The sequence below is a fragment of the Ambystoma mexicanum genome, chromosome 2p (genome assembly GCF_040938575.1).
Source record: "Ambystoma mexicanum isolate Mex_15411 chromosome 2p, UKY_AmexF1_1, whole genome shotgun sequence".
Lineage (NCBI taxonomy): Eukaryota > Metazoa > Chordata > Amphibia > Caudata > Ambystomatidae > Ambystoma > Ambystoma mexicanum.
This window is the reverse complement of record NC_090923.1, coordinates 917,193,815-917,216,157: the sequence shown is the minus strand read 5'-3', so window position 1 is coordinate 917,216,157 and position 22,343 is coordinate 917,193,815. Positions and strand designations below refer to the sequence as shown.

Here is a 22,343-nt window from a genome sequence, read left to right as displayed (position 1 = left end):
GTGAGAATCCCTAGGGAGCCGGAAATTATCTTATTAGGCACGCCAGCTCCAGAGACCAAGGTCGCGGAGAAAGGGCAACCTCCTGACACAACTCCTACTGGCGGGAAGAATCACAATTGCCTGCACTTGGAAAATCACTGAGGGCCCCTCTATGATTCTATGGTGGATCAAACTCTGGGACATTTTGGTGGCAGAAAAAGTTACAGCGGCTAGAGCAGGCCTCTTTCACAGGTTTACAGACATTTGGGCCCTGCTTATGGAATATGACAGGAACTTCCTGGTGCTGACCTACAAACCTCGTCCAGCCCTACCAGCCCTACAGCCGGGCACAGAACTAATCACGAACGATCCTGCTCCAATGAGCCAGGGGGAGACCAGATCTGAGGACGAAGAGGGTTGAGGGAGGGGAGAATTGGGGTTTTGGAACGGTACTTACTTAGTCCTCATTAGCAGTGTTTTAAGAGCTAATTGTATGACATGCCCGCTTGTATTGTCTCCTCATGTGCATCCGGTTTAAAATAAACATGTTAAAAAAAGTAGTTTATTAATGGTTCCCATAAAATAAGTGCTTGCCCATTTCAATCCTAATTGAATTGTTTTTTCTCAGTGATTTGAATTCTCTGACCTTGTGATCTGCGTTCTCGTGTAAGATGACACATTGGAGTAAGACATAGCTAATCGACACTGGAAAGTCGCCATTTCAGTAGATCACACTTACTCCCCTAAATGAGCAATGAGGGCAACAGAGCTAGTGATGACACATGTGACTCTGATAATTGCTGGTAATGTATTTCATTTTTCATGTCCGTCTTGTCACATGCCAAGTAATGCTGCCGAAGCAATCAAAGGGCAAAAATTAGACTCTATGCTAAAGCTGTGTTTAGACTTGGAGAATACTACTGCTGCTGCCACTTTAAGACAACTATATCTTTGCCAGGCAGGTGGGAATCACCTGCGCGGAGTCCGGCGTAGAGGCCAGTCACTCATCCGAGGGCTGCTGAGTGAACGGACCTCTGTAGACTCTGTACTAAAACTGTGTTTGGACTTGGAGAATACTACTGCTGCTGCCACTTTAAGAAAATGATATCTTTGGCAGGCGTGTAGCCCCTGTGCGGAGACCGGCGCAGAGTCCAGTCACTCGCCAGCGACCGGCGGTGGCTGTGACTGTTTACGTGCCGGGCTGAGCATGGTGAAGAATCTGTTCTGTCGCAAAAATAGTGAGCTAAAGGAGCTGGGAGACGGGACACGAAGCTTGAGAAGTTCCCAACATCCAGCAGAGTTCTGCACTGATCCGGGCATAATGAGAGTGGCGGTATTGTCTACGGGGGAATCAGGTAAGAGCCTTGAGTAAGTGATGTCTTCCTGTGCCCCCCCGAGTCCTGATTTCAATCTTTTTGCCGTCCCTATCCTCTCCCCCACATTCCCATGACTCTCATGGCTCTTCTATGTATGGTTTGGGATGAATGGCTGTTTTAGAAATGTAAACGCAAATGGTAAAAGAAACGGAAAGAACGGGGTGCTCGAATGTGACTGAAATGGGGAGGAGTACTACAAGTACAAAAGTAATTAAATGAGACGGCTGCATCGTTGGGGAAAATGGCTAACTTCGTAGAGATCCAAGGAGTGATATATGAAAAACACGAAACCGTCTGTGACTCTAATGAAAAGGCCACACAGAACACTGAATTAAACCGAAATGAAACTGAGAAAAATCACACTAACTCTAACACGTCTTCTGAGAAGACTGTGCTTTCAACTATCAACGTTGGTTTAATTACCACACCCACTGCGCCTATAGACACTAACGCGCAGAGTGAGGGATGGGCGCAGTGAGGAGTGTAGAGGGTGGGAGGAGAGATACAACTGCATCTGTCCTCTCCTCCCTTGGCTCCGACTTATAGACTTATACATTTTATAGGTAACACTCAATTTAATCGAGAAAATAAAACTGTCTGTATGGACATTTTGTTCGATTTGGGTGTTACTGTTTTGGTTGCGGTCGAAAATACTGAACATGAGAAGCAGGGGCTGCGTGGGTGTCCCCGCTCCCTATGTTGGGTATGTTGAGGGTACAGGGGTGTCCACCGCATCCGCAATCTTGGCGGTGTGGGACAAAAAGGGAGCCCGAGAAGTTATACTGCGGGCAGTCCACCCGCAAACAAAACATTCATGATCAGTCAACACAGATCCATTTTATAAATCAACACATGCAAGCCCAAGCTTATAAGGTGGACGACATGCCAGACTTGGAACATAAGCATTGCCACTGCATGGCCATTGCATCCTTTAATGACTTAAGACCACAGGGACCAAAATAAAAAATAAGAAATCAACTATGTATGTTCGCAGAAGTGTCTAACATTGCAAACACTGCTGATAAACGATCCCCTGTGAAGAAATGGAGATGGAAAGGTCCGAAACAAATTACAAACAAGTCTACCCCTAATAGGTTAAAAAAGTTGTGAGGGTTGAAGATAATCTTCCATACAATAGAGAGTGAAGCTGTGGTGGACCTGTATCAGGTTGGGAAAATTACAGACTCTGAACGTTTGGAGAGTACAGTTGTACCGGAGATATCTGTGTTAGATTTGGCGCAGACTCAGATGTCGGTGCAAGAATTAACTAATACTAGCCTGTTTGGGTGATTGTCTCCTCAAAAAGACCTAGAATTAATTCAACTCCCAAAGTTTGATGGAGATGAAACGACATCTAAACCCCATATCTAATGAGAAGGCGGAGGCCATGTGTGATCCTAGTAATTTTGATCAGGACAAACTGAATGGAGTGTGGCCACTGATAAATAAATCTCCGTCAGCTGTATCATTACAGCAAGATATTGACAGAATAAGGGAAATGATTATCTTGGTGGACACAAGCTGTCTGTCTCCAGGGTGTACAATCAACACAAATATTACTCCTAATGAAGAAAAATTAGGTTAATTATAAGGAATAGGAGGAAGAAGAACTTGTAACTACACAATTGGCACCTAATGCCGCTATGACTAAATTTGGAACAGAGGTGATGGGGTTGAAAGGGTTTAACTCCATTAATGAGTCTAGGTGTGCTCCAATAAACGTCTCGGTTAGAAGTACTTCTACTTCAGCGTCAGTATCCTCAAGTCCAACTCAACCGAGGGGCGACAAATTAAGGCCTAAAACTCAAAAAAGGAGGAATACACCAAAAAAACAGACCAACAGGATCATTTCATCAAATGTCATTAGTGACCATCCCCATGGCCCAGTTTATTAAACTCTTCGAGTGAATTAATAATACACTAAAAGACCATACAACCTTAATGGCCATGCTACATTTAAAAATTATCTATATTGAAGGATTCATTGTGGCAAAGAAGGTTGTGTCTGAGGGACTAAATCAATATGAGATACATGGAGAGGAATGCTTTAAAAGTACCAATGAAAAACGATGTCGGGAGCAAATGGTGGATCCACCCTGCCACAGAGTTGAACCCAGAAACTCCAAGGAACTTAAAAACGCATATGTCCAGTAGGAATAGGGATGGCCTGAGTTCAGTTCAGTTGGTAACAGCTTATTGTGACCCCTTGACTAACCCAGAGGAGGTGGAAACAACAACCTTAAATAAAAGTGACTCTATAGTAGTGGGGGAATCTATAGGAGAAGAAGAAGAAAGCACAAAGGTTGTAATATTAAATGGCTACCCACTATTTGCCCAAAAAAAAGGAAACAGAGAGTAGAAGGAGGTCCAGCAAATAAGCAGCAAAAACAAACCCCAATGGTTAAATCGAATGATTCGAGGAGTTTTCTGTGGAAGCTCCCCCTCCCGCAAACTGAAAAAAGCTTGACCAAGAAACCTGTTACAAAGCTTGCAAAGAAAGCGAGAAAGCCGGAGTTGGAGGAGCCGAACACCCAGCCATGTGAGGAAAATATGGAATTCGATGACGTAGAAGCTCTTCTAAATGTATCAACGTACTCATGGCAGGAGAAAGAGGAGCCTTTCCAAGAGGATTTAAACCTCCCCTGCTTGAAAAAAACGAATTGCTCACAGCTTCCAGTGGATGTTCCCACTGGGGTAACAGAAATAGTATAACCCTTTCTGACACTTGCGGAAAAAAGGGCCATAGCTGTTGCCAAATTTAAATCTCAGGAAATCAAGGCAATAGTTGATATTGGGCCAAAGGATGGATTCGAGAACAACACGTTTTAGCAATCTCTGACTGTAGCAAAGCCACCGAAACGATTAGCATGGGAAGAAGAACAAACAGTGCACGTGGATAAAATACCTGTAATAACTTTGAAATAGCCCCAAACCTATTGAAAGGAGAAACAATGATCGGTGAGAGGTTAAATAGAACTGGATGGATACACTCACAAACGAGATCCACCAGAATGAAAACAAATGTGGGTCCTTAACCTCCAACTCAGATTAGATCTCTTCTGTTAAGTGCATTTCTTCCTGTTTGACCCCACTTGTTTTTCTATGTATGTGCACTCTGAGGCCTGTGGGCGTGCAACTCTCTATACAAACTAAAAATACATACATAAATAACACGAGCTGCTTGAGATTGGAAAGAGTGGTGGATAGAACGGGTAATTTTATACTGAATAAATACAATGTGCTGACGCTCTTCCACCACCTTCCCAATTTACATCAAATAAACACGGATGATCTCTCAGTAATTGAATTTGCAAGAGAAAATTGTATGGACTTGGTCTACAGACATCTGCATTCAATTGTAGCCAAACAACTAATCCTGGCATTGGTTACAATTTTCCAATTGCTAGAATTTCACTTGAAGGCTTTGAATGCTACAATGGTAGAAGACTGTTCAGCTCGCAGGTCGAATAACCCATGAATGGAGAATAGTACAAAAGGGGGATTTTTGAGGTTACTGAGCAAGGAAGAAACAGCTGGCACAACTAGACCAAAGAATAGTTTGAGGAAATAATTTGGATATGATAAAAGTAGGCGCATTGAAGGAAGATCTGACATCAGACAGCCAATGATGAAACTGACCTTAACAATAAAACAATAGGGAACTGAAGCTCGAGAGAGGAAGGTACAACTAAAAAGGCAACAGCTTTCTGAGATGTCTGTCAAAGAATCACGGTTATGGTTACCAGAAGCCTTAATGAGAACTCTGAATTGTTAGCAGACCTCCACAATGTGTTGATCCCGGCCTCCTGGAAAACGCAAGGTTTTACCCATTTACTATCAGATGGTGAGATAGAATGGAACTTTATAGATTTTGTTCGCCTACAAGAAACCTGGCTTATTAATAAACCTATAATGGATGGGTTTGTCACTCTTCTTAATCCAGCAGTAAAAGGTCCAGCAGGAAGACTGTCTGCAGGTCTACTATCACTAATTAAAAGTGCCAACAATTTCGAAGTATTAAGATCAGATAACATAGGTGTACATATCCAATGGGATCAGATAACATAGGTGTACATATCCAATGCACCATACTTGTATGTGGATGTACAATGTTGAACTGGCGCACGATTGGACAGTCGCCTAACTATTATAAAGATATATTGAAATCCATAATCAGTGGGAACAGGAGACATGATAGAAAAGAAAAGATTGCAGGGGTAAACGATGCGGCCTATGAGTTAGAAGACCCTTCAATAATTATATGCAGAGATTTGTACTTGGCCTGCATTAACAAGCACAGAATATCGTCAGTAAATCGAATCCCTTGAGGCAGAGAGGTTGTCTCTGGATTGACCTAATGGATAGTAGAGACCTAATGTCACGCTCACCTGATTCCCACGGGGGCGCTGGCCTGGTTTCGAGTGCTGATGCCTCTTCAATGGTGAAGCGCAGGGCTCTGAAGATGGATAGGACGGGCCCCTCTACTCTGGCTAATCTGGCTCGCAGGAATATCCTCGTGTACGTGAAAAGGGAGTATTACAATCTGGCGGAATAATGCTCGAGCCTCCCACTTCCTTCCAACCCTCCTCGATACCCTTCCACGATCCCCTGTGAAGTCTCACCTTAGGGTCTGAAAGGACGAGCTCTCCATCCTGCTTCTGACGCAGGGGCATGTTGAACCCAGTTACTTCACTGGATTGAGGTTGGATGGGAGTTCAGGTAAGCTTGATTATACTGGTAAGGCGCTGTAAAAGTTCGGTTGCAAGTTCAAAAGTTCAAGCTTTAAATAATAATGTTCATTGTCTTTTTCAGGTGATGAAAGAAGATTCCTTTGGAGACTTCTTGCAACAAAGCGCTAATGTTGATGTCTTTTCCCCATAGGGGCCGGGGTTCGGAATGCAGGAGATATGGCGCCGACCCGAAGTGAAAAGTGCAGTTCCAGTAAAGATCTGGTAAGTCCTAGATGAGCGCTCAGGTAATGTTTTTGCATTCGCTCATCTAATGTCTTTGTCTTTTTTCCCCATAGGGGCCGGTGTCCGGAAAATGCCTGGAAGCAGCAAGACCCGAAATGAAATGGGAATGACCCAACAGGTAAGTCTTAGAAGGAAACTGAGCTTTTCCTATTCCCTTCCTTCTCTCACCTTGTGTTCTTGTCTTTTTCTCTCTAGGCTCTGGGAAGTGGCTGCGAATCCGGATGATCGCTGCTGAAGAAGGAGGCGCCCAAGAAAGGTGAGTGAAATGCAGCGATCGGAGCGAAATGCTTTTAAAAATGATGTCTTCCTTTTCAGGATCGTCGGTGAGATGTCTCCGTGATGCAGGTTTAGCAGGTAAGGCCTTCTTCCTCTCCAATTCTCTTCTTATCACCCTTTGCGGGTATCCCAGGATGCTGACAGGCGTGGCTGAAGTCCAGAAGCAGGAGCTGACACAGTGAGCGTCCAGCTGCTAGGTGCAGAACAACACGAAGCACGTGTGGCTGTTTTTCAGGTGATGAAAGAAGATTCCTTTGGAGACTTCTTGCAACAAAGCGCTAATGTTGATGTCTTTTCCCCATAGGGGCCGGGGTTCGGAATGCAGGAGATATGGCGCCGACCCGAAGTGAAAAGTGCAGTTCCAGTAAAGATCTGGTAAGTCCTAGATGAGCGCTCAGGTAATGTTTTTGCATTCGCTCATCTAATGTCTTTGTCTTTTTTCCCCATAGGGGCCGGTGTCCGGAAAATGCCTGGAAGCAGCAAGACCCGAAATGAAATGGGAATGACCCAACAGGTAAGTCTTAGAAGGAAACTGAGCTTTTCCTATTCCCTTCCTTCTCTCACCTTGTGTTCTTGTCTTTTTCTCTCTAGGCTCTGGGAAGTGGCTGCGAATCCGGATGATCGCTGCTGAAGAAGGAGGCGCCCAAGAAAGGTGAGTGAAATGCAGCGATCGGAGCGAAATGCTTTTAAAAATGATGTCTTCCTTTTCAGGATCGTCGGTGAGATGTCTCCGTGATGCAGGTTTAGCAGGTAAGGCCTTCTTCCTCTCCAATTCTCTTCTTATCACCCTTTGCGGGTATCCCAGGATGCTGACAGGCGTGGCTGAAGTCCAGAAGCAGGAGCTGACACAGTGAGCGTCCAGCTGCTAGGTGCAGAACAACACGAAGCACGTGTGGCTGTTCGGGTGGGGTTTAAATAGCTTTGGAAGAAGTTCCAGGTATGTATCCTTCCACCGATCAGGTATGTATCCTTCCCCGACCACACCCGGGTGGAAAGTAGTCCCACAGGTAAAGTAGTCCCATTCAGGCCTCAAGAGGGCCTGGATGTAGCAGCATGGTCTGCATCAGGTAAGTGCACATAAAAACACTTGAACACATGTCCAGCTTTATGAGCCTGGCGCCTAAGGCGCCAGGACTGGGGTCCAACATGAGCCTGGCGCCTAAGGCGCCAGGACTGCGTCCAAAGGGCCCCAGCTTGGGCCCGCTGGAACTTCCCTGGGGGGGAATGATGCCTGCCTCTGGGGTTGCTGGGTCGGACCTGGCTCCTTGGAGCTAGGCATCATGACACCTACATATTCTGAATGGCTACTTTGAGAAGGTTAATATCTGCCATTCTACATGGGCGAGGGGTTTATAAACATCAGTGATTGATTACATCTTTGTCTCCAGAGACCTAAACCTGCCATAGACTCTTTTGAAGTGGTGTCAACCAGAGAAAGTGACAACAATATGATAAAATTGTCTTGGGTTGGGGGAAGGGAAAGAGATAACCAAAAAATAACTGTCTGCGATATCGCAAAACAAAAACTCTTGTTTAAAACTGGTGATGAAGGATGAAGAAAATGTAGTAATCGTCTACACAGAAAACACATTTCATAGAGATGTGTCACAGAAAGTGAGCACACTAGATTACACTCCAATTCTGGCAATATTTCTGGCTAGGAATTCATCTGAGAAAGGAACTGCAACACGTCACCGGTCATTTACGACCAGCAAATGAAGGAAAAGAGACGCAATGTGAGGACCGCTATGTGACAAGCCAATCAAGGCCAATCTATTAATCGAGAAGAACAAGTCACTTATCAACTGTAACTTTCTTTCGACTGGATGTTCCTCCCATGTATTCCTCATCTTAGATAATCTGGCAGCTTGCCGCTTCTTTCTTTGGAATTTTTTTTGCCAGAGGGCGCTGTGCTCGAGGCCGCATAGCTTTAGTCCCTCGAGGGCCGCCATCAAGTGTCAACGTCATCCTTCGTATAAAGGGCTTGAGCGCGCCCGTTGGTCTCAGTTCTGTTTTTTCTGTTTTAATGGTCGCATCAGTTGTACCAGGCATCGAAGGATGTCAGGCTCTTAAGGAAGTACAAGTGCAAAAAGCGTAAAAACTGTACGGAGGGGTAGGTTGGGAGGGTCGATGAGAAATACGTGGGAGGGACATCCAGTCGAAAGAACGTTACAGTTGGTAAGTAACTTCTTCTTCGAATGGATTGTGTCCTCCCACGTATTCCTCATCTTAGATAGACTTCCACAGCAGTAGTAATTTGTAGGAGGGAGTACCAGAGTTTTTAATTATGTACTGAATGAAGGATGGCTTTTGCAAAAAGGCCTCCTTGGTAAGAAGTGGAGTCTAAACAATAATGTTTTACAAAGGTGTGCATGGATGACCAGGTGGCCGCTGCACAAATGTCCTGCACAGGAACTCCCCTCTGAAAAGCTGTGGAAGTTGCTATGCCCCTGGTTGAATGAGCCTTTAATCCATCTGGAGGCTCTTTCCCAGCCAACCCGTAACATTCAGATATTGCTAGGATTCTATGACGAGACAGAGGCAAGCATTATGCTTTTTTTCTTTATAACTGTACCCACAGCAATTCAACTTTAAAACTTTTTTACTTTCTTTAAAACTTTGATAACATGTTTTTATTTCCTCCCAGGTGTTCTGGGGGTCAAAGACAAAACAGGGATAGTAAAGTTTTGCAAAAGAAATAAAAAGTCTCTTAAAACTGCAAATCCCCATGCTCCTCTGGGTTTGTGTAGTCCTGGCTATCTCCTTTCATCCAATCAGGCTCTGACCATATGCATAACGGTGTCCTCTCTTGAGTCCCACTCCTCTTTCTTTGTTGCTGTCCCACAAGATAAGTGCTCTGTTATTCGTTTTATCTCTAAGTTGTATGTGGGATTTACCGAGTTAACGGAGCGCATTGTTAGTATGGCTTATGAAATGATATTTAATGAGAATTGGATTAGGGCCGCATAAGTAATTGTTAGCGGTTTATTTTCGTTTTTGCCATTAGCGTACCTGCATATATTAAAACGTAGAGATTACTTCCTTTACTACCCCGCAATTCGTTTTGCGTGCTTAGGCAGAATAACAGGAGCGGGGCCGGAGCTGCGAGTGATCGGACTCTTGTGAGGCAGCCGGCTCCGCCTCTTCAGATCGCTTCTACGCTACAAACCCTCCTCCCGGCGGTCTTTAAGACCCAGCAGGTGCGGGCAGGAAACTCGAGCAAATCGCCCCAGCAGCCACCGCGCCTTTTTCAAACAGTTTTTCCTCACAGTGCGAGGAGCGGATACCACAGCGCAATATACATAGTTAACTCTTCATAAAAAAACATTTTAAAAAGAGAAATACAAATTCGAACATTGCCTGCAGATTAATCTACCTACTGTCAAACAGTGATAGACACCTCGTGGGCTGATATTGAGGCTGAGGTTCCAGAGCATCCATATGGCACACTACAAAGAGCCCAGAGGGTCTAGGTCCACCACACCAGAGTGGAGTTCTGATGAATGGCCAGAAGAGCCTGTAGGAGAGGAACAGACCTCTCCCTTAGTTTTAAGAGAGTCCTGGGAGACTCATTATCGCAGGCAGTAGCAGAGGGAGTATTGCCTTTGTCACAGGGGCTAGACAGCCTTGAAGCTATGCTTAACCAGCAAAAAGCAGAGCAGGAAGAGCCCAGGAAGAAGAGGGCGCTTAGCCCAGCCGAAGGAACCTCAGCCAGACACCCCGACTCAGAGGTTGATAATCAGGGCAGTAAAAAGGCCCGGAAGAGTAAGCACTCTTTGGCGCCCCTGACCCATCCTGAAGGGTTAGACCTGGGACCCCAAGAGCCAGCCGACCCAGTGGCGAGGCTAAAAGAAGCCTTTTTGAAAAGGGCGGAAGTGCCAGGCTCTTGACCCCCTGCCCCAGGGGTGTATAGTACAGGGGAAGAGGAAGATGCGGGGTACACTCCGGATGAAGAGAGTGGTCAGGAAGAGGAGTCTCTTCAGCCCAAGGTACAAGAGCATTCGCCAGAGGATGACAATTTGGCGGATATGTTTGATCCTGAGGCCATAAGACATCTGAGGTCTACAGACTGGGTGCCTTCACCCAGAGTGGTGCAGTACATCGCACAACACATAAAAAAACCTCTTGAAAGGGAGGTGAGATCCAAGATGAGAGCAGAGTGCCCCAGGCCGGAGCTGCCAGGCAAAGTCACAGACACCCCAGACCTCGACCCGAAAATGGTCACCTTTGTCACAAAACCATCTAGAGATATGAGAAAAGGGGTGGACAGAGCATGGAGAGGGCGTCAAGACAAACTCTTGGACCTCTCGGGACCTCTCGCTAAGATTGTGGATTTAGCGGAAAGAGCCATAGACACCGGCACCCCAGTAGACCCCCGCGTTGGGGGGTCTACTGCACGTTGGGCCCAGTTCGCTTGCTAGGAAACGCAAACTGCGCACTCTCGTCCGAGAGAAGAAGAGTACTTTTGAAAATAGATAGTAAATTAAGCAATCTGTCATCATACGAAGCAGGTGAAGGCACCAAAGGAATGCTGTTTGGTGAAGCATTCGCCAAAGAAATGAACCAGTTTGTCGGAACATATTCCCCCCTGGAGAAGGCGCAGAGCTCGATTAGGAGAATATTCCCTAGTCGGGTTTTTGCAGGGACCGGACGATAGAGGGGTCGGGCGTCTGGTCATTTTACAACACACAGGAGACCCCAGGGTCACAGGGCCCAATACTGGGAGAACCGCCAGCAGGACACATTTGTTCCCGCAAGAAGCAGTTATCCAAGGAGCAGAAGAGGGAGAGGAGCCTACAAGCAGCAAAACTCGCCAGGCGTTTAGTACCTTGTAGTTCACCCACAAAATATGGGGCAGGACAATTGGATTTTTGCAGGCATGGCGCGATTTGTCCAACGATGCTTGGGTACTTCAAGCAGTGTCAAGCATGCATCTAGAATTCCTAGGAACCCCCACCCAAGCGCGAGAGCCAGTCCCAATTGGTATGGCGCAAAAAGCAAACAGTCACAGTTAGAACGGGAAACTCAAGAAAGCCTGGGTTTTGTCAGCAACATGTTTCTAGTGCACAGGGGGAAAAGGTCAGGCCAATGATAAATCTGAAGGGTCTGAACGAATGGATCATATACAGACACTTCAAGATGGAAGGCATTTATCTGCTCCGAGACCTTCTCAGAACAGGAGATTGGCTAGTCCGCCTGGACCTCAAAGACGCCTACCTGACCATTCCCATAGCAGCAGAGCACCGAAAGTATCTCCGTTTCAGGTGGGGCTCGGAACGTTCACATGCCTCCCCTTCGGCCTAGTTTCAGCACCATGGGCCTTCACCAAGATTATGAGGCTGGTAGCAGCGGCCATTCGCGAGAGAGGCATAAGAATGATAATTTACCTAGACGATATACTGATTCTAGGTCAGAGCGCAACCCAATTACGAGATCAAGCAGCCCTGGTAGGAAACCTGGTGTCATCCCTCGGTTTTATTACAAACACAGAGAAATCAGACCTTCAGCCCGCGCAAAGAATAGAGTTTGTGGGTGTTGTGATAGATACCAAGAAAGTCTCACTAGAACTTCCAGCTCAGAAGATTTGTGCGATAAGGAAACAGCTCAGAGCAGTAGTAGCGAAGAAAGTAATTTCGCTACGCAACCAAGCGCACATTGTGTGCCTCCTTGCAGCTTTGATTCGAGCAATATTTCCGGGGCCTCTACATTACAGAGCTCTTCAGAGACTGAAGATCAGGCATCTCAGGGGAGGGCTAGGTTACCACCAATTTGTTACCCTACACCAGGAAGCGATCACAGAGCTACAATGGTGGTTGGAGAACATGGAAGCCTGGAACGGCAGAGCGTTTTTCGGGGACAACCCAGACCTAGCGAGAGAATCAGACACCAGCAGAGCAGGCTGAGGGGCGCGATGCGGAAATATAGAGACAGGAGGGAAATGGTCCCAGGAGGAGCTTCGCCTCCATATAAATTGTCTGGAACTCCTAGCAGGGTCCTTTGCAGTGAAGGCATTCACCAGGGATCGAGCCAACTGCTGCGTCCTTCTAAAAATGGACAACATTTCGGCCGTCCGGTACATAAACAAGCTGGGCGGCACATCCTCCAAGATGTTGGCAGAATTGGCAAAGGATTTTTGGCATCATTGTCTGCAGCAACACATATCAGTTTCTGCTGAGTATTTGCCAGGAGTTCAGAACACAGTAGCGGATTGGAATTCGTGATATCTGCTAGACTCCAGAGACTGGAGGCTGCATCCGAACATCTTTGCCCAGATTCACCACCTCTGGGGACCCATAGAAGTAGATCTATTTGCCACCAGGCTCAATGCACAGGTATCAACATTTTAAAGTTGGAGGATAGACCCGGAGGCAGCAGAGACGGATGCATTCCTGCAGCAGTGGATGGGAGCAGTGCTTTACGCATTCCCTCCGTTCATCATGCTGATGAGGGTGTTAGCGAAGGTAAGGAGAGAACAGGCAGAGCTAGTGCTCATAGTTCCGATGTGGAAATCTCAACCGTGGTTTCCAGTAGTGATGGAACTTTCTACGGATTTCCCGAGGATACTCCCTCTCAGAGAGGACATTCTTCAGGATCCGAACGGTCGAGCTCACCCGCTCATAGCAGAGTGAACATTGGACCTGTTAGCTTGCAGGGTTTCAGGCAACACTGGCAACTGCCCGGCATTTCACAGATCGCTGCAGACTGCATCAGAGCTTCATGGGCGCTTTCCACAATCAGTAGCTATGGTGCAGCTTGGAAGCGTTGGTCCTCATTCTGCACAGGTTTCAGTATTGATTGATCCCCTTTCAGCCCCTCTAGTACACATGTTGAATTTCTTAGCCCAAAGATTTGAGGAGGGCTGTGCTTACAGGACGATAGGAGTCTACAGGTCGGGGATATCGGCAGGGCACAACAAAGTAGGTGGACATCTGATAGGCGAACACCCAGCCGTTCTCCACCTTTTGAAAGGAGTAAAGATATGTAAGCCGCCCAAGTATTCAGTGCTCTGGAATGTGCGAGTGGTATTTCAGCTATTCCTATCTTGGCCGGAAAACAGAGAACTATCTCGATCCCAATTGTCAGAGAAGTTATCCATGCTCTTATGTCTCATAGCTTGCGGAAGGGTGTCAGATGTGAAAGCGTTGGAAGTAGACAGAAAGATATTCTACCCAGAAGGGGTAGCCTTTAATGTAGCAAACAGAATGAAATCAGACTCCTCGGTTATTTCATATCCATACTTTCCAGAGAATACTAAACTATGCGTAGCTCAATGTATTAAGGATTATGAAGCAGCCACGGCTGATTTGAGACCTAGAGGAGTTACTCAACTGTTAATTGCGCGTAGGAAACCTTTCCATGCAGTGGCAACAGCCGGCGTTGCAAGATGGGTTAGAGAAGTCATGCACTGGGCAGGGGTTGATCTGTCCCAGTTTGGCGCACACTCAGCACGAGGAGCTATGGCTTCTAAAGCATTTGCAGCAGGCGTTTCCTTGCAAGATATCATGAGGTCTGCTGACTGGTCTAACGAATGCACATTCAAGACCTTTTATTTTAAGCCTGTTTCGCAAATAGTGAATAGAGTGATTAGTAGCTCTGAGCAAGCATAATGCTCGCCTCCTGTCTCGCCATAGAATGAAGTTCGTCCACGCTTAAAGCGCAGGCCAGTCTTGATTCAATTAGAGACAAGGAGGCGAGCATTATATCCCGCCCTATTGGGTCATGAACATGCAATGTATGTATTTGTTTGAATATGAAATGGAACAAGTGTTTGTGTAAATATGTGGTTGGATAAGAGCATATTAATGACAGACCCACCCTCATCATACGTTTTCCTTTTTCTTTTAGGAGAAGACCAGAAAGTGACCTGAGTATAATCAAGAGGACGTGGGAGTCTAAACCCAGAGAATGAGGGCCCTTCACCTTCACAGAGCCGAAGTTACGGCAAAGTTGATCTATTGGAATTCACACCAGTTGGTTAAAGTTCACTGTTGGTTTAGTTCACTTATATTGGTTGACGATCAAAGAAAGAGGTGTGGGACTCAAGAGAGGACACTGTTCTACATATGGTCAGAGCCTGATTGGATGAAAGGAGATAGCCAGGACTACATAAACCCAGAGGAGCATGAGGACTTGTAGTTTTAAGAGACTTTTTATTTCATTTTCAAAACTTTACTATCCCTGTTTAGTCTTTGACCCCCAGAACACCTGGGAGGAAACAAAAAACATGTAATCAAAGTTTTAAAGAAAGTAAAAAAGTGTTAAAATTGAATTGCTGTGGGTACATTAATAAAGAAAAAAAGCATAATACTCGCCTCCTTGTCTTTAATAGAATCAAGACTGGCCTGCGCTTTAAGCGTGGACAATCTTCATTATCCATCTGTATAAGGTTTGTTTGGACACACCAAGGCCCAATTTGTGTCCAGTGTAACTGACAAATGATCAGTTTGTCTAAATCTTTCAAGTCTAGAGACATAGAAGCTGAGAGCCCTTTTAGGGTCCAGCCTGTGGAACCTTTCCTCCTCTTTACTAGCGTGCAGAGGAGGGTAAAAGGAAGGTAAAGTAATCTTTTGTGACAGATGGAAATCTGAAACTATTTTAGGTAAGAAAAAGGGTTTGACTTTCAAAATAACTTTATCTTTGTGGAAAATAGTGTGAGGAGACTTACAAGAGAGCGCTTGCAACTCACTCACCCTGCGGGCTGAAGTTAAAGCCACTAGTAAAATAGTTTTAAAAGTTAGGAGCCTTAAAGGGCAAGAATGTAAAGGCTCAAAAGGGGTACATATAAGAAATTGTAATACTAAATTTAAGTCCAGAATGGGAACCTGAAAAGGTGTAGGAGGGAACACATTTTGTTAACCCTTTAAGAAATTGGACAACTAAAGGCATCTTAAAACATGAAACTTCTTCTGAGGAGCGCTTGAAGATAGATAGCGCTGCTAAATATTCTTTAATAGTACCAACTAATAGTACCAACTTGGAGCCCCGAGTTGGCCAAATGTAAAAGAAAGGAAAGCACCATGGGAGTGCTACATTGAAAAGGATCCACATTCTTATCCCTGCACCAGTTACTGAATTTCTTCCAATGACACCGGTACAAGGATTTTGTTGCTGGCCTTCTAGCCGAAAGCAAAATTTCCATAATGTCGTCCGGAAGGTCCCAATCCTTATACCTCAGCCTCTCAGAAGCCAAGCGTGAAGGCTGAGAGCTTTGACCTCTGGATGGAGAACTTGACCTTCCCTTCGCGAGAGGAGGTCATCTCTTTGTGGAAGACGTATTGGAGGGCAGATGGACATGTCCAGAAGGTTCGGGTACCACGTTCTCCTGGCCCAATCTGGGGCAATTAGGATCATGGTTTTCCTGAACTTAACCTCCTGATTACTTGAGGAATCACGGGGACTGGAGGGAACGCGTATAGGAGTGGAAATATCCAGTCCACCACAAAAATGTCCCCTAGAGCTCCTCTCGGGGGAAATTCCCTTGAGCAGTACAGTTCGCACTTTCGGTTGGTACAAAGGGCTAAGATCTCTTGAAGGACTTTCTGAGCTAGTTCCCATTCATGGGAGACTGTGCCCTGCCTGCTCAGAGCATCTGCCGCTGTTTTTCTCTCCGGCTAGATGAATTGCTGATAAAGAGATTCCTTCTTGCATTGCCCAGAACCCGATCTGCATTGCTTCTCTGCACAGTGGGAGTGATCCTACGTCTCCTCTTTTGTTGAGGTAATACATGGCCACTGTGTTGTCCATCATTATTAGGACATTCTTTCCCTGTACTGAGGGCAGGAAGGCCTTCAGCGCTAGTCTGATTGCCCTCAGCTCCAAAAGGTTGATGTGTAGTTTGGACTCTGATGGATACCAACAACCGCTGATTGTCAGATTGCTGGTGTGGGCTCCCCGCCCCGTGAGTGAGGCGTCCATCACTACCGTTATCTCTGGCCGTGATTGCCAAAACTGTTCCCCCTTGAGGATATTCACCTTGCAAGCCCGCCATAGAAGATGTTGAGCTACTTTGGCCGAGACTTGCAGAAAATCTGACATCCCCCCTGAAAACTGGGACCATTGAGCCCTGAGGGCCCATTGAAGGGTTCTCATCCTCAGTCGAGCCTCTGGCACCAGAAAAATGCAGGATGCCATGAGGCCTAGCAACCTTAGAAAGTCGTAAGCCGGTAGATGTTGGGCATTTTGAAACTTCCTTACCATCTGCAGAATGTGGTGAGCTCTCTCCTCGGGAGGCAAGGCTTTCCCTGAGGTAGCATCCAGGACTGTGCCGATGAATTGGAGTGTTTGCCTTGGAATCATTTGTGACCTCTTGTAATTGAGGAAGAAGCCCAGTCTGTGTAAGAAGTGGCAGGTCATGGTCAAATGTTCCTGGGCTCATTCGGGTGAACTCGCCCTGATTAGCCAATCGTCCAAGTAAGGGTAGACATGAATCCCTCCTCTCCTGAGACTCGCTGCCACTACAGCCATCAGCTTGGTGAAAACCCTCGGGCGGAGGTCAGCCCAAATGGCAGAACTCGAAACTGATAGTGTGATCCGCCAATTGCAAACCTCAGGTACTTTCTGTGCTTGAGATGGATTGGCACATGAAAGTAAGCATCCTGAAGGTCCAATGAAACCAGCCAGTCCTGAAGCTGAAGAGCCTGAAGGATTTCAGAAAGGGTCACCATCTTGAACTTGTCCTTCCTGAGGAACTTGTTCAAGTTTCTTAAGTCCAAGATGGGTCTCAACCCTCTGTCTTTTTTGGGGATGAGAAAATAAGGGGAGTACCAACCCTTGTTCCTCTCCGCTACAGGTGCAAGGAGCGGAGAGGAACTTTTACAGAATTGGCTCCCGGTGGATGATCTTGAGGTTTTTGATGAAAAGAAAAGCAGAAAGCATGGGTCACTATCTCTAGTGCCCAGGCATCTGACATAATGCCCCGCCAGTCATCCAGATACCGAGTGATTCTGCCTCCCACCGGGGTTTTGTGGGTTAAGACCTCAAAATGGCTTTGCAGCGGCTGCAGCAGTGGCAGAGGTTGGTAGTAGCCACTGCTGTGGCTGATCTACCACCTCTCCCTTTTCCACCACGAAAGAGTTTTCTCTGTTGGCCTTTCTGACTGGCCATTTCCCCTCCCTTTTCCAAAGGAGGAATAGAAGTGAAAAGGGCAACCCTTCCAGGAAGATGAGCCTGCGTAAGAGTGTTGTTGAGGCTGTCTTATAGCGGCGCTGAGTGATTTTGCTGCCGCTTTCGAGGTCTGCAGCTTCTCCAAGCTCTCGTCCGCTTTGCTGCCGAACTGCCTCAAGCCGTCAAAGGGCATATTGAGTAACCTGGACTGTACATCAGATGCAAAGCCAGATTTTCTCAGCCAAGCAAATCTGCGTAAAACCGTGCTAGCCGCCATGGACCTGCTCACACTATCAGCAGTGTCCAGTCCTGACTTGAGGCACTCCTCCATAGCCTCCTTTCCATCTCTTACTATCGCCAGGAAACCATCCCGTTCCTCACCCTCCGGGATGTGATCAGCCGCTGCATTCAAGCAGTCCCACAGGGTGTATGTAAATCTAGCAAACATACATGTCACATTAGTAGATTTAAGGGCCATACTGCCCAAAGTGAACACTTTCCTCGCCCAAGCATCAATCTTTTTATCGTCCCTGTCAGGGGGCATGGAGGTATAAGCTGATTGCTTATTTGCAGTCGCAGCTTGAATCACCAAGCTCTCAGGTGAGGGCTGCTTAGACAGATACTCTGGATCTGAAGGTGAAGGTCTATACTTTCCCATAATTTTTTTATTTACAGCTGGTAAAGATTCTGGGATTTCCCAATTTGCCATAACTCTTTTGTAGAGCTTTGTAGAAAGGAAGGATCGGATCCTTCTGAGGTCCTTCATCAATAATATCTGTCATGTCATCCTGGTCGTAACTCTTCCACCCCATGAAGTCGATGACTCTTCCCATGAGGTTCCTATACCCAGATTCTGCGTGGTCAGTAGGGTCTGGTCTTTCAAATTCTACCTCAGGTGAGGTATCTAGGCCACTGGCCGATTGTAGGCAGTCGTAAAGGTTGACCATCGTGGTACTTGGGTCTACAGCCGGTCAAGTGGCACAGCGAGTAGAGCTAACGCAGGTTCGAATCCCGGCAGGGCCAAACTCAGCCTTTCATCCTTCCGAGGTCGATAAATGAGCACCACACACCGTGGGTAATAATAAGCAGTGCTCAGATACCTGAGGGTCCGTAGCGCTATATAAGTGCCAAATTATTATTATTATTATTATTATTATTATTATTAATTCTTCAGGAACTTCTCCCAAATCTAACACCATCTGATGTAATTTCTTCATCAGAAGATTGTTCTTCAAAAATAGAAGACATAGATTAAAACAATTCCTGCCTGGGCTGAGGATGGAAGATTTTTTCTGGTAAAGGTGGCAGCATTGACCTAGGTTTAGCCATAAATGTCGTTTTGGGAGCCTTATTCGACATCGTCTGACACGAACCTCACTCGTCGACCCGATGGTCAGGGCTGAGGCACCAAAGGCAATTGCGGTTAGGATCCGTAATGGACATCTTCCTTCCGCACTTTAGACACTTTTTAAAACGCATCTTTGGTGTGGGAGGAGTTGAAGATGAAGACATTTTCAATTAAAGAACTGACGCGCCGTTTCGAAACACGAAGCAGAAGCTCGGAAAAACAGAACTGAGACCAACGGGCGTGCTCAAGCCCTTTATACGGCGGATGACGTCGACACTTGAGGGACTAAAGCTACGTGGCCTCGAGCACAGCGCCCTCTGGCGAAAAAAAATTCAGAAGAAAGAAGCAGCAAACTGGCAGATTATCTAAAATGAGGAATACGTGGGAGGACACAATCCATTAGAAACAACCATTACACATTTTAAAAAATATTATAAAAACTGACTGATCTGGCATAGGAGTGTGATAATTCAGCAGGATGCTGAAAAAATTATAAAGGCAATTACAAAAAGGACTGAAATCTGGGACCTTACCAAATCTACGGCTAACGGCCAGGAGCAAATCAATTGTTTAACAGACGCGGATTGGATAAAGCACTTTAAAAATCTGTATGCTGAACCGGTATCAAACAAAGCGACAACCCACAAAATAAGACCAATGTGGATAATAAAATACGATCTTGAAGACATTGTCAATCTTATTAAGCAAGCCAATTTCTTGCGTGCCCCAGGCCCAGGCGGTCTCACAAATATGATCTTAAAGGAACATCCAATTTAATGGGCCTCATTGATATGTCTGATATTAGGGAACATAACAATTGTCCAAGATGTCCCTGCAGAAGGCAAGTGGATGCATTTGTCATGATCACTGCTTCCAAGGAGCCAGGACCAGCCCAACGTCCTTGGAAGCAGGCCCCTAACCCTAATCCTAGGCACCAGCCGGTCCCCACTGGGACCTTTTGGACCTTGTCCTGGCGCAGGTGGCACCAGGCTCATCTAAACCATCGGTCCCGGCACTGGAAGCGCCGGGCTCATAATAGGTGTGAAGATGCTTGGGTGGACTTACCTGCAGCAGACCATGCTGCTTACTTACCAGCCACTTAGAAGCCATCTGTGAACAGGAACTACTTTCTTACCTGGGTGGGGCAGCTCTACTCCCTGGATACAGCACTGGAACTCTTCTGGAAACTGGAACTCTTTTCTTACCTAGGCGGGGCCGTGGAAGAAGACGCCTCATCACTCCAAGGCTATTTAAACCACACCCGATAGATCAAGCGTGCTTCGCGTTATTCTGCATCTGCAGCAGAACGCTCACCGAGTCTGCTCCGGCCTTTCTTCTTCCGATCCTGAACCTGCAAGAATCCTACTTACCATTTCTGCATCCAGACAACATCAGCACCTGCAAAGACAAGAAACAACAGGTTAGCAAGGCGAACTTTACACGCAGTGCTTACTTACCTGATCCATCGGCTGCGGCCGTTTCATCACGCCGCATCTCCACCTGCAAAGACAAAAGCATTGCCATACTTACCGGCACGCTGTGAATTCCAGAATCCTTCATTCTGCATCGCCGCCTGTGAAAACAAAAGCATTGTACTTACTTACTGGCATTCCGCGAACTCCGGCGCTGCTGTCTAGCATCTGAAAGACAAAAAAAGGAGACAAAGACAGGCATTTACTTACACGCCCTCCGCGCTCGTCGCAATAGAACGCCTGCGGATACTCCGGCGTCTCTTCAGCACGAACAAGGCTGCAAGGAAAAAGACCATTAGAGCGCTTGCCTTACTTACGAAGTTCCAGGCGCTTCACTCCATCTTCCATCTCGAGAGTCCTGCAAGACAAAAGGGGAAAAGTATTATACGAGTCTTATTTGATATTAAAGTGCCACGCACCAAAAGACTATAAAGACTAAAAGGTGTCCAGAAACTCACCGCTTGTGCAAATAACGACGGTAATCATCCTCTGAATTCAAGAGGCCTACGTTTCACCAGTGAAGGAACTGGCAACGGCACCCTGCATCAGACGCAGATGGAGAGTCCAGCATTCACCTATTTAAGGTGAGCAAGTTGACCTGGGGGCTCTACGGAAAAGCTGGGACGAGAGAGAGAGAGAGGGACACTCCACAATCCAGATCATTAACTCCCATATTCTTTCACCTGCAGAAACCTCACTCTTCGAGTCCGACACACAGTGCAAAGCGGTTCGACCCCAGAAGCCAATCGAGTCCTGCACATCACTTTTCGAGTCACAGACGCCTTCCTGCCAAGACCCGTGCCTCCGTGGGAATCAGGTGAGCGTTACAGAACGCGAAGCCCACCACAAAACTCCTACCCAGGCGCAATGGAAACCTCAGACACCGATCAATTAGCCCAGTTGCTCGGGGAATTAAGAGCAGAAGTACATGCAGCTCGTCAGGAAACAAACTCTCTGAGAAGAGAACTAATAATTTCCAAGGAGCGAACAGAGGACCTTGCTAGGCAGTTGCTACAAACGCAGGCAGGACAGACACCTTTGCCCGTCCCAGGAGGAAGTTATCCTTCTGCATCATCTTCAAATCCAGTGCAAATCAATCTGCCCGGTAATGTCCCCTTGGCTCCGCCCGAACGCTTTTCTGGTGATCCAAGGAAATTCGCAGTGTTCATCAACCAGTGCCGCCTACACTTCTTATGTCGACCAGCTGCATTCCCAACAGACCAGACCAAGGTGGCTTTCGTGCTTTCTTATCTCAGTGGCAGCGCCGCAGATTGGTTGATCCCTTTAGTCACCCAGGATGATCCGGTTTTACACGATTTTCAGGCCTTCCAGTCCAGCATGGAGAAACTGTTTGCAAGACATGCACAAGGGCAGGCCTTGGACAATGAACTTCTTTCATTACGACAGGGTAATCAAGACCTTTTGACTTATATAGCCTCCTTCAATAGACTCATAGTGGAAACACAATGGCCCGAGGATAAGAGAATAACGCTTTTCTATAGAGGCCTGCGTGGAGAGCTCAAGGATGTGTTAGCGCAAGTTGTGAATCCTCCACAAGAATGTTCTGACTATATTGTCTTAGTTGTCCAATTGGACCACAGACTACAGAACAGGAAGGCAGATCGTTCCAGATTTGATACCCGAGTGTTTTCTAAACCACAGACCTCTACTAAGGGAACTGACACTGTGGAACCCATGCAAATAGGGGGCATGAAAGGACCTTTAACCCAGAAAGAGCGGGAAAGAAGAAGGCAGCTGCAACTATGCCTCTATTGCGGAAACTCAGGACACTTTCTTCGGGACTGTCCAGTGAAAC

At 46.5% G+C, this 22,343-nt stretch overlaps 1 long non-coding RNA gene across 1 annotated transcript; it reads left to right on the top strand.

Annotated features, from left to right (window-relative positions):
* Window positions 1-969: 969 nt before the first annotated feature.
* LOC138566903 (uncharacterized) lies at window positions 970-14,909 on the top strand. The gene is made up of 2 exons (XR_011302057.1): window positions 970-1,334; window positions 14,450-14,909. It is a non-coding gene; the product is annotated as an uncharacterized lncRNA (long non-coding RNA).
* The last annotated feature ends 7,434 nt before the right edge of the window (window positions 14,910-22,343 follow it).